At 35.1% G+C, this 13,935-nt stretch overlaps 1 protein-coding gene across 1 annotated transcript in view; it reads left to right on the top strand.

Moving 5' to 3' along the window:
- The window catches only part of TENM2 (teneurin transmembrane protein 2), a 3,267,991-nt gene that overhangs the window by 629,108 nt on the left and 2,624,948 nt on the right, over positions 1-13,935 (top strand). The gene's annotated exons all lie outside the window — the stretch shown is intronic.

Genomic DNA, 13,935 nt, shown 5'->3' with positions numbered 1-13,935 from the left:
AGGTGGAGGTCTTTAAATACTATGAAGGATACAAGAAATAGAACTTAAAACAAATATATGGTACCTCCTATGGATATTGGTGGAATGGCATTTTAACATAGTGTAGAAAACGGGTTCTAGAATCAGCCTGTCTGAGCAAAGAGATAATAGTTACTAAACTACTAAAGGTCTTAGTAAAATAAGGATAATAGTTGAATCTACTTTATAGAATTTTTATAAGATAAAATAAGACAATATGTGTAAAAAGCATTGTACAGCATCTCCCATATAGTAACTGTGCTTGGTAGTGAAAGATGATGATAAACATGATGATAAACATGATGCTGGCAGATCTTCCTTTGATAGTTTAGAACACAATGTTTCTTCTTTGTCCTCTGCTAAGGTTTCTCATACACTGTCCTGGAAAAGGAAAGCTAGGTTTTGAAATGAAATTAGTCATTATAAATATCCAGAACCCTAAGACACTGAGTCTGAAACTCTCAAAAGTGAGAAAATAAACAATGGACAAACCTGATTTAAAAATCTGTATGTACCCTTTATGATCTATGGGGCTTAAGGCAATTACTTAAATATACGTGATGCTCTCATTTTTTTAGTAAGTTAAAATGTGTAGTTTTGGAGTTAATCTGAAGTCTAATTTAGTTAATATATGTAAATCATCTAGCATAGTATTTTAACATATAGTAGGCACTTAGAAAAGGTCACTCATTTTTTTCCTTAGAATAGCCACAGGAACCCTCAGACACTTCTTACTTATCTAATTGAAACTCAAGCACTCAAGATCAAAAGGATTGGAAGGATAATTTCTGTTTTAAAATGTCTCTGTTTAGAGTAACAACAGTATTATGTTGTACTCCCTTCACAAAATCATATAATATAGCAATAATACTATAGATTAAGTTTAATTTGAGAGATGTGCCTGGCAATCTAGACACTGTTTATTACATACTTTAGTAGATAAAATGTTACCCTAATCCCTAATAATCTATTTTCAGGTAAAATTTTGGAGACTTAACTATTTGCAACTTAGAATATATATTCCAGTGAAGTATGTAATTTCAAATAAAATACGGGTTATTTTACTTTAATCATGTTACTACAATTTTTTATTGCATATTCTGAGAATTTATCACTAGTATCACAATTCTCCGTCGAATTAAATGACCCCCTTAAGAATCTCCTTTGATCCCAACAAAAGTACATTATAATAAAGATGTTTCCACTGAAGGAAATGAATCAGCTGAGGTAAAATGAATTTCCCATTTTGTGGATTTAAGTGAGTTAAAATTTGTCTTTTATCACAGAGTGAGTAGTAAAATAGATTCATGAAGAAGTGTCAGGCATTACACTAACTTCCTTCCTTAAATATCTATAGTAGGTACCATTCAATAATTGGGTATTTCAACCTCAGACATTTTCACTTTTCCTCTCGTTCTTACTCTGGTTCCTGGAAAATACACACACACACACGTACACATGCACACACTGTTCGTATTAAGAGAGTCATGGACCATCTGTGTAACTCATTACCAAATAAAAGCTTATAAGCTCTTTATAAGCAGTTGTGAAATTGTGATCTCTGTTTTATTATTGATAGAATTAATGCTGGAAGGCTGGTATTGATAGATATGACACTGCAATGAATGTACCAGCAAGAAGACTTTATTAATAGTGTATCCAAGAATAGTGAACATTTGTAAGTTCTGCTTCTCTGTTTGTTTCCTCTGGACTACTATAAAGCCTAAGTCAAATGTTATACCTAAATAAGTGAAGTTTTTTTATATCATTTTTTTCCTTTCTTTGAAGATCCATTCAGGTAAATCATAAATATTTTATTTGAAGCTCTTTAACATACCCTTTTAACAAAATGCTAGTGTATAATTATTTGACATACTCAGGAAGCCCTTGACCTAATCAAGGAAACCTACCACCTGGGTATGGAATAAAAGTTATTGTTTCCAAATGTTTGTATGTATGTTTTTGTGCACACATTTAGCCTTATTTAGAGTAGTCTTTTTCTATCTCCTTTGGATCATTTTGAATCTTTTCTGTTTCAGTCTTCTTTCCATGATGCTTTTTTGTTTTAAACTTCCTTCTCCCTTCATTATTTATTTTCATTCACCCATTGTTTATTGCACACCTACCATGTGATTTGCCCAGATTTCTAGGTTTTACAGATAATGTACCTAAGGACTCAAATTCCAATCACGGACATCTTTATACAAGGACTTTCTGTGCCACAGTTTCTACAGACATACTGACAATCTCTATATGGTGTGATACCAACCTTATTTTCATCTTTTGTGTTTTCTGTTCAAATAGCCCTCCACCCCTTCCCCTCTAAATATGCAGATGGTCCCAATTTATTCAAACCTATTTTTCTACATCCCACTCTCCTCTCCACTTTTTCAATCTTGTAGTTAATACCATGGCACATATTTCAGAGGAGTATTACATCTGTTTGTCTTTTAGTTCACAGTCTTCTCATCGACAGTAATGGGCTCTCTCTGCCCCTTACATCAGCTGTGCCAGTATCTCCCAGTGTCTAATATTCCCTGGTGTGGCATAATCACAGCACAACATTTAAATACAGGCACTGTGGACATCAGGAATAGTCCATTCATCTCTTGAAGCTGTTTATAAAAGAAAAGCTCTTTGGTAGGATTTGAGGGTGTTCCTGATTATGAACGTGATTGGAAAAGACTTTTTCCCACACCTTTGTTCTAATTTTTGATCCTTCAAAAAGTTAAAATTTAACCGGGAAATCATGTATTAGATTTAATAATAAATGCTCCTTCTAAGATGTATTGGACTGTCCTCTACTCGATTTAGTATTTTCATAGGAACTACAAAAAATATTCTGTATCAAAGCCCCATAAACTTCGGCTAGTGTGACACCTAAGTGTTCCTCACTAGTATTTGTTCACTGAATTACTCTTAATTGCTAAAGGTCAACATATAAAAGCTAAAACTGGCATTTCTAACTTCATTGTGTTGGACAGTCTGACTACCACCCACATTTGCCAACATCGACAGAGTTGATCTTGCAATTTTATAACAGTAGGTTGTGAACATTCCCAGTGTTCCCATTTTCATTAAGGACATTTTGTTATTTATACATCTTCAACACTGTTTTAGGTTGAGCATGATTTTCTACCATTATAACTTTCTAAACTATGATTCTGTTAGCAAAGCATTTCCCCTCTGTTTATTTTGTTACTTGATGGCCTGTTACCCTAGGATGCACAGTGAAGCATATTTACATTACTTGCAGTAATAAATAATAATATATCAGCAACAAAAATAATAATTATAAACTAGCATTTTCTTGAGGACTGACATGTACTATGTATATTGTTGAACACTTGATATGGAGTCTGAAATTCATTTTACAAAAACTATCTTAAATACATACTGTTTTTTTTTTTTTTTAGTAAGCTCCATGCCTAGCATGGGCTCAGTAAGTTAAGCCTCCCACTTTGGCCCAGGTCATGATCTCACAGTTTGTGGGTTCGAGTCCCATGTCGGGCTCTGTGCTGTCAGCCAGCTCAGGGCCTAGAGCCTGCTTCTGATTCTGGTCTCCCTTTCTCTCTGGCCCTCCTCGGCTCATGCTGTCTCTCTCTCTCTCTCTCTCTCAGAAATAAATAAAAACATTAAAAATTTAAAAAAAAAGAATTACATGCTCTGCTGACTGAGTCAGATAGGCACTTCATGAAATATATACTGTTATCCTCAGTTTAGGGATAGGAATACCCAAGGCTTAAAGATGACAGTACTATTAGTCTGAGCACATCACTAATCCTAAAAGTTTAGGGAGTCTGATTCCAGAGTCCATGCTCTTAATCATTTTATTATAATAAAAGTTTGAGACATATGGCATTGTTGTTCAAGATTCACCACAGGTTATTACTAATCCCTGTCAATACCACAGAGGTAGCCACACCTCTTGTACAGTGACACCTCATTGGAAAACACTACTCTTCTACTGTAAAAGGCATAGTACCTGATACATGCTGTACTATCTCAAGTTTCTGATTGTTGAGTACTGAGTATTTAATGAACTGGAAAGCAGGAATGGATGGAACATAAAGTTGTTTGTCTGATGTCAGTGATAGAGACAGCATTTAACAAATGTCACCTGCATCTATGACTTTCCTAAGCACTTCTCTCACCCAAACCTCAATATTAGAAATGCAACAGTACAAACAGACGTCCTTTTTTCTTTAGCATCTATATCCCTCTTAAGCCCTTTTGTCTTCAGAGCAACATGGACAACGTGTAAGTGATCTGAGGTCAAAGATCAAGTTTAATTCTGTTACTGTTGTTGTTGTTGTTGTTGTTGTTGTTTGGAATTTACCACAGAGCAGTGAATCTAAATACATATGTTGGCTTATTGATTAACCAAAAGATGAGTTACAGAAGCTGTACTACTACGACTAATGATGATACTAAGACCAATAATAAAAACATGGAGTAATTGCATGTCTGAAAACAATAAATGCCAGTGAAACACACAGCCAGCCAGCCCCAGATTAGCCTCATTTTCATCAGAAAGAATAATTCTCACGAATTATTTTACCTTTCAGATATTTTCAACCATACACTTGAAGAGAGGTTTCCATCTGCCCCAGAGTTTCTCAGTCCAGACTGCATTTTAGAGTCCTATATCTGGGGAAGCACTGACTAGCACACACCAATACCTGCTCCCATTTTGGGACAATTAAAGCAGATTCCCTGGGACTGAAACTCCAGCAGTGGGAAGTTTTACAAGCTCCCAAGGGATCCCAAAGTGCAGCCTGGCTTGAGAAATTGTGCTAACTATATATGTGTGAACAGATAGCTTGGACCATAGAGGGATGGGTTTTTGTTTGATAATTGTGTAGACTTGAAAGTAGCAACTGCCCCCCCCGCCCCCGCCTTTCTTTTAACTACAGCTATTGATATCCTTAACATCATGAGTATGAAAGAATGATAACAGATATTTTTAACATTACTTCAAGGCTACTATGCTTCATTTAACATTTTGTTCTTTACTTATATGATCTCTGCCCACAGAAGCTAAATTAGAAAACAGTCTATGATAGAGGTTTAAAAACCTGTTTGGAAACTGGAAAGCATTATCCAAACCCTGCAGAACCCTTCATTACCACCTTACCAAGAGCCCTAGGTTTGGTGATGGGACAGAGAGTAGGTTAATCAGTCTATAGGATCATTTATTTTTTATCCTTTCTCTAGAGGCTATCAGCAAGGACACCTACGTAGGAGACTTATTTTTGTAATGTGAACAACTGTTCTTTAGGGATGGAATTCTGTTCTGCTGACAAAAGATGTGAGAAAGCTCAGGGTGCCCCCTTGAACTGTCTGACACTTTGCACAAAAGGTAAATCTGCTAAAAATATTTTTTTAAATACTTGAAATTCTCTCCCAACATTTTCTAAAGTGCCGAAGCATGAGAAATCAGCTTCTAGAAAAAGGGAGAAAGAACAGAAAGGCTAACAAGGCTCACAAGAAAGCAATTTTCTGGAAAAAAAAGTAGTTTTCTAAAATTGAAGAACATTATTCCTTCAAAGAAAATGTCTCAAAGTGTCCTTTAAAAATATCAGTCCCTGGTAAAATCAGATTGTGTCATTTTTATTGAAGTAACCATAGATCTGTCAATTTTGTAATTGGCTTGGTTGGGTCATCCAATTTGACATCTGTAGGGATTTCACCACCAGGCATTCTTATCAATTTTTTAATAAATTCCACAGATTGAGAATGGTAAATAATAAATGGTATAGAGCTCACAAAGTCAATATTTAATTTAACATAGACTGAGGGAAGCTAACCCCGTACATACACATAATTCTATGGTTTGAGTTTAAAGAAATCAGGATTTTTTATCAGAAAAACTGAAAAGAATAAAAATGAGATCAAGGTATTAAAAGTCATGAGATTGTAACAAATCACGGACTTCATAAGACTAAAACATGCGTCCATTTAATCAGCTTATTCATCTAAGTAGGGAGATACCTGGATGCCAGAAAGAAGTCCCCTAATTTTTTGTTCCAATTGAAACAAAGCAAAGAGCAGTATTAATGTTTAGCCAACATAGCTTTTCCAAAGGAGTATCCAATCCACAAGGGAGTTTAAATAATTAAGGAAAAACTCATTCACAAAGAGAAAATAATAATAATTATTGAATTTGGGTACATGGAGTTTGGAGGAAAACATTCTGATAAGATCATAGTTATTGCATTTTAAAAATGCAAAATAACTTCCATGCTAAATGCTAAAATTTGGTTTTACTTATGGTTAAAAATTTGACATATTCACAGTTTACTGCCCTATTGAAAATATAAAATAGGACTTTTCATACAAAAAATGTGGTTTTTACTACCTGATTTTACTGGCGAAACAACTGGCCTAAATTGAAATCCCATATTTGAATATTATGATTAATAACCTCAACCAACCAGCAAATGATGAAATGAAAGAGGAATTATGGATGAGTGAAATACAGTGAAAGAAAAAGTATAACTGGATTTATATATAACTAGATGAATGTAGTTACCAAGCGATTAGGAAATAAAACCTGTTAGTGACAGATACACATATACCATCCAACAAGTATCTTTTGCATTTATTTACTCAGTAGCAAACCACGCTTCAGGGTCAAAAGCATCATGCCAATGCAAAAAGTCAGACCAATGGATACTATGTTTCAGTCATCATGCAGAAAGAAAAGGAGTTTGTTACCAGTTAAACTAGACAGATCAACTCAGTCCTCACTTTTAAATCCTGCCATGTTTTTCCATTGGACTTTAAATCCAGAAGCCAAGTCCTGGCTGACGGGTAAGTGCTGCCTGCTTCTCTGGCATTATACACTCCTTTTCACTTTCCTTCTCTGAGCCCCTTGTCCCTTGTCTCAGGAACAGACTGTAACTCTCATTGGTAAGTTTTTAGAGTCCCTGTTCCTATACCCATACTGCCCTCTTATCTCAAACACCAGTTTCCAGAAGAGCCTTCCCAATCAGAGCCTCTCCTCCCTCACTATCACTTAACACTCATTTCTTCATAGCATATAACTCCATCCAAAAATCTTGTTTATTTGTTAACACACTCATTTCTATTATTTTTCTCTAGTAGATAAGCTGAATAATTCAAAGATTTGGCCTATTCTACCTTGTGCATCATGTATAACATGACTTGGACTAGCATAGGTGCCTAACTGATACTGACTTTACATATTTTTTAACTTCATATATTTATTATACACTTTTCACTGTGCTACAGTCTTCTTTCTAAGCCCTTTACAAATTCTAACCAACATAACAACTCATGGGGTAGGTATTAGTATTATTTTCACTTACCAGAAGAAAAAAATGAGGTATAGGGAGATTAAATTACTTCCTAGAGGTCACAAAGCTAGTAAGAGGCAGAAAGGATTTAGAACCTACAGTCATGTTTGAGGATCTGTACTATTAACATAATCATTTGCTGCCTTTATTGCAAGCTATTAAGACAAAGTTAGGAACAGAGATCTGAAATGTTTGAGATAGAACCATGTCAGTCCATACATATGAAGAGAGGCTGATTTTCAGAAAGTTCCACAATGTTGTAAGGGCTTTAATTCTGTGACTTCACTTTGAACGGTATTCCCTTGCCTTCATCTTTGACTTCTAGACTAATATATGCCCTGCTTCCTTGACCAAGTTTCTGAGTTACTGTTTTATTCAGGGAAGGGAAAAAAAAATCTTGTTAGCATTTCTTAAATTATATTTGTTGAACACTAGTGTCCCACGATATGTTGTTGATAGGTGTTCCTTTTAAAACCTGCTTCTCTGGTGAGAAAATGTATGAATAAACTGAAATAAATAGTTAAAGAGAGAATATTTTGTAACACATATAAGAGAAAAATGTAATATGCGTAAATTGGCCCCAAATTATGAAGCCATATGATGTTTACAAGATGTCATTTTAATATATTTCTGGGTCATTTATATTTATTAAAGTGCTTTAGGCTAAATTTATTTTGAGAACTAAATGAGGCAACAAGTAACTAATTCTCCAAATTCTTGAAGAATTGAGGATTGATTTAAATATTATTTTAAGAGCATCTTCATTCACGTTATAACGACACTTTTTCTTACTTTACCTAAACAGCCAGTGATAATTTGCAGAGTTTTCCTAAACCAAGTTTCTGCCTCTCCATTAAGAAAATATGAATGCCTCTAATGGCATTTTCTTTGTGGTCCTATTTTGCCAGAGCTCTGAAAGAAATTCAGTTAAACCTAAGATCAAAACTCTATCAACCCTACAGGCTGCAGAACCGATATGTTATATAGGAAAGATTTATGTGGTCTATCACCAAAATTTAGCTTTTCAACACAGTTATTAATCAGCCTGTTGTGATCGTAATATTTCTGAATGACACAGTTTTCTGTAAGCCAAGACACTCACAAAATTAGGAGTGGGGGATAAGGGCAGAGAGAGGGGAAAAGATATTAAACATGGCCAGAAAATGAATTATTCTTGGAAGAACTGGGAAAATTTAAAGACTTGAAGTTTTAAAAGTAACCAGGGTCTAAAGGTGTGTGTGTGTGTGTGTGTGTGTGTGTGTGCGCGCGTGCGCGCATGTGTGTGTTTGTGTCTGTGTGTGTGTCTGTGTCTGTGTTTCTGTCCCTGTGTGTGTGTGTATGTGTGATGATAGTGTTCTTCTCAGCCTCCTCATTTTCCTCCTCCTCTCCCCATATCTCCTTCTTCATCTTCACTACTCCTATTGCCAAACATCTTGTCTCATCTGTCTGATTTTCTGTACAGATTGGTGTGTTGATATTTATTTTAATACTATCTTCCACTTATTATTTAAATGCTCTCTTCCTGAGGGGGCGTAGGACATAATTATTTGTGTTCAGAATGTGAACCAAAATAGAAACTGGAATTGCCTGTTTACAAAATTTAAACTTTGGGTGCGGAAAATGGATTGTGAGCAAATGTCAAGTATGTCATCATTGTAGTTGTGTTTTAAGGAGAGAAATAGTTTTAAACAAACCTTTAGAGCACTTTTGCCCAATTAAAATTCCTCCATTGTTTTTATAGTAGTACGCCTCAGGGTAGAATCTAAATTATTTTTATTCTTGTTTCCTTTTTGTGTTCTCCTGTAGTAAGCCCAACTGTAATTTTCTCTGACAGTCTTTATGTTTTCTTCTTATTCCCATTAGTGTTGTGTTTGTTATTTTTCCCCCTTCATATCACTGTCTCTTTTCTCTTTTAAACTTTATGGCATCTGTATCTGTTGAGATAATTGGACCCCAATCATAATCTGTGTCACAATCATTATTTGATGGGTATTTCTGCATATATATCTAGATGTTAGAAATGCTTAGGGTCCAGACAAAATGAACCACCCACATCCTAGAATCAATCAGTACTCATCTTTTTGATTTAGGGGCGGGAGAAATATAGTTTGGCTTAATTAAATGAAAGAGAGAGTAACTGAGATAGTGTCATTGATCTTTACTATATAAACTCTTCCATTTAAATGACACATTCTTAAATATGAAGAATAATTCGCAAATGCTCATGGAGAAAATATGTGGCTTCTATCACATTGGACATATTTGTGATTGATTTCCAAAGGACCAAGGAATGAAATATCATGAAAATGTTATTCACACGTATTCTTTTCAAAATACTTTGACCAATAGTCTACCTGATCAGATACTTACATCTTTCCTATCTCTAAAACATTACGTCAGTTAATCAACTAGTAGTAAGTGAACAAGGGACTTCATTTTGGCAATTTTTTTTTTCATCTATAAAATAGTAATTGGGCCTTCTTCATAGAATTAGAATGAGGAATAAATGCATTTATACATGTAAAGCCCTTAGCACAGTACCTGGGCATAGTAACCAATAGATAGATAAGTATTACTACTAATTCATATTTATGTCAGTTATAAGCTAGGTAATGTGATAATGTGAGAAACACAGAAATATATGGCATGGGCAGTGCTATCAAGATGTTTTCTATCTAGATGGGAAACAAAATTTAATATAAATTATACCGTACCGGTCATCATGTAATTAAATTCTAAATACATAGTAGGAAGTATAAGCACTATAGCATATTAGAAGTAGAAATATGTGGGGCACCTGGGTGGCTCAGCTGGTTAAGCATCCAATTTCACATCAGGTCACAGTCTCACGGTTCATGAGTTTGAGCCCCCCATCAGGGTCTTTGCTGACTACCTAGAGCCTGGAGCCTGCTTTGGAGTCTGTGTCTCCCTCTCCCCCCGTCCCTCCCTGGTGTGTGCTCACTCTGTGTTTCTCTCTCTCCCTCTCTCTCAAAAGTAAATAAATAAATATTAAATACTTTTTAAAATGTTATTTTAAAAAGTAGAGATATGTATTATGAACAATATCATATTGGATGGTAGTGGTTACTATAATAAACACTTTTTTCAGTAGTTCTAAATCATCTACTGAAGTAAAAAAAAATCCTATGTTATGTTTGCATTTAAATCTCCCATTATGTCTGCTATGATATGCCCTTCTTGATTCCTCACATTTCTTCATCCCATAAATCTCACTCATCATCCAAGACTAATTGTCCCCCCAATAATCCTTAAGTTGACCTTTATAAAATGTAAAAAGCTTAGTCATAAATTTGAAATATATCCCAAATTCCTCTCTAGAACACAAAAGCTATGTGATCTGACCCCTGCCTGTTTCTCCAGGATTGCCTTTTGCTACACTCTCCTTTGTTTACCTGGCTGGAGTCACCACCAATCAATTCTGAGAACAAGTCAAAGTCTTCCCTTCCTAGGCTATTTATAGGTTCTCTTCCCTTCCCTGGAATGCCCCATTCTTCTCATTTCCCCATTATTTAAATTGTATCTAAAATATCACTGCCTTCCTCCAGTTCTCCCTCCACACCTCCCTCCCTTCAATTCATGCCATTGTTCTCTATCTTAGCTCCTTGTTTCCTATACAAAATGTGTTGCATTTTTAAGTATTTTATACGTTTGTTGGAAAATGTTTTTGTTAGCCATTTATCTCTCTCCTCCATGGAAGTGTAAGTTTCCTGAAGGTAGGAAACATGTTTGTCTTATTTACCATTACATCACAGAGCCACAATAAACATTTATTTTAAAAGCAGACAAACAAGTCTTCTTTTCTCCCATTTTAATCTTTTCTCCCATTTCTATGTTCCCCAGGATCTATGTGTGAACTGGGGTTATTGCTAACCCTTGATCACATCTTGGATTTGTCCTTTCTGGATCCCTTTTCTGATGTTGCTCCCTCCTCCTTAGACAAGCTCTAATCCTGTCTTTTCTGACACCCATTCTTCACTTCATCCATAGAAACTAATTTTTAATCACATATGAGCTGGCTGTCCCTCCTTTACTTCCTCCTAATGTACTGTTTGTTTCTTCCTATAATACTTAAAATTCTGAATTATAATACAGTTCTTTCAGCACTTGCTTATTCCCTATAAGCTTTGCTATCAGTCTTTGTGTCAGGTTTCTTTGGTGACAAGCAATAGAAACCATCAATGGCTACCTTGAGAAATTTTGAAAAAGTGTTTTTTTGGTTTGTTTTGTAAGTTTGCTTAATAAATGGGGTAGCTCATAGAATGAATGGAAACATAGAACCACCAAGGCTTCTAGAAAGGTAGAAATAGGATAACTCCTAGGATCTGGGGATTTAAAACAATTTAAAAAAATCAACAGGTTCCCACTGTCACAGAATGCATAAACTCCTCTATTAGTTCATTGTACTCAGGATTCAAATTCCTGAGAGAGACTTCAATTGACCTAATTTGGGTCATTTTCCACCTATATTATTCTACTATTGTAATTAGCACCTCATATAAGTATCCCATCAAAATGATAGCCAAATGAAGGGATCATATTCTCTAACAAGTAATTGAGGTCATCTATTTCCGAAGAGAGAGAACGGCTCTGAGCAGGCAAACACAACACATTTTGACTATAGCAAGCTTCAGTGAGAGAAGAGAGAACCACTTTTCCTGGCCAATTAAAGAACATAACAATATATGCCATATGTATAATGGTACAAGTGTGCTTTCCTGGTGACTGAAACCATAATTATTTTTTGTTTAATTTTTAAGATCTCATGCTCGGCCAACTGAGCTAGCCGGGTAGTTTATTATTTCCTTTAAATTTTTAAATGTTTTATTGTTTTACTACATCATTGCTTTTGGAGTTTTTAGACTGAGAGGCAGATTTTTATTTCACTTAGGTCGTATAGCATATTATTGTAACAATGGATAATTAATAATAGCATTTAAAATTTAGAATACTATGATCATGACTTAAAGGTATAAAAAGATATGGTATAATTTATACATATCATCATAACTAGGGATTTATAAGTCTGATGTGTCACTACATATTCATTAGCTTGAAACTGAGCTCTCATTTAATTCATTCATATTACTGCGTCTAGACCACTGGTTTTGAAATGCGCATAACTCAGTATAATCCAAATTGATGGCAGAGGAACTTCAATATAGTGCACACTGTTCATTTATGGGAGCGAAACCTTACCTATAGGTTCAGTAGTTCTTGCAGCGAGTAAAACACATGATCCATTTTGATCCACCACCTGTGGCATCTCATCTCTGATCGTTCTTTCTGCCTGATGTTTAAGGTAAATGATCATTAGCTTGGGGCTCTGAAGCTATCAAGGAGGAAAATAGGCCCATGGATGGACACCACTGTTCCCTGAGAGGGCTAAAATCTGACGTTATCACCACGTTTGTGCGTTTTAAACAGGGAACTCTCCTCTCTCTGTCTGGAGGAAACTGGAGGAAAACTAGTTGAAAACTCCAGTTTGTTTAGAGAATTGTGGAAAAACTACTTTTCAAACCAATGAGTAGGTGAATATACCTGAATGACTTTGTTTCAGAACTTCAGATCAAATGGATTTTAAATTCTGATATATGTGACATTTTTACTATATTGCTAAATTGCCTGTCACATATGTTCATTAGATAAAAATAACTTATTTTGCAAAAGTATTACAAATTCCTAAACATATGCATGGTTGCCAACATAGTTACCAAAGACAGAAGAGAAGAAAGGGCGAAAGGAAGGAAGGGAGCAAGAGAAGGGAGGGAGGAAGAAAGAGAGAAAGAGAGAGAGAGAAAAAGAAAGACAAGAAAAGAAACAAAAACATACATGTGTATACATATGTGAATGCATATTTACATGGGTGCCTCTATATATATTACACTGTGGACACAAACTGGTCCATTTGCAAACAGCCATCTTATCAGCATCTTAGCTTAGACAAATCCAAAGAAAAACTTGTGTCTTTGTTCAGTCTTAAAAAAAATAAGAGACATTTTAAGTTAACTTTAGGAAAGCTTTTATTAATGAGCTGAAAGTAAGGTTGGTAAAAATAATTTAGTAAGGCTTTCTTAAGGCCTCCCATGAGGCTACCACTCCACTAGGCATTGCTTTTCTTGCTCAAAATCTCATTGTGATTTATAGGTACAGGTCCCTCCTCTTAAACAAGGCATGAGAAGTTAAGGTGAGATCCATCTCCTCACCTTCCTATTTAGCTTTTGCTCATCCCTCTTCTTGTATATAAGTTTTGTATCTGTGTCTCTGGTGTTCTAACCTGGTTAACCCGTACACTGCCTTCAGCTCTCTGAGTGGAGGTCTTTATTTTCCTGGGAAGCCTTCCTTGAACCTTTTTTCTTTTCCCAAATTTAGGAACTGTGTGGTCTCCACTATAATCATGCACTTGACCTACTACCATCACATTTATCCCATTGCATTATAATTGCATATATACATATATGCAATCATGTATATATGTATATATAATTATATACTAATATATAATATAATTATAATATATATAAATTATATATATAATTAAGTTTATATATATATTATCTTTTACTGAAAAGCACTG

This window comes from Crocuta crocuta, unplaced genomic scaffold (genome assembly GCF_008692635.1).
Source record: "Crocuta crocuta isolate KB4526 unplaced genomic scaffold, BGI_CrCroc_1.0 scaffold131, whole genome shotgun sequence".
In the NCBI taxonomy this organism is placed as follows: Eukaryota; Metazoa; Chordata; class Mammalia; order Carnivora; family Hyaenidae; genus Crocuta; species Crocuta crocuta.
Note: the sequence above shows the minus strand (reverse complement) of the source record. Positions and strands in the feature narration are given on the sequence as shown.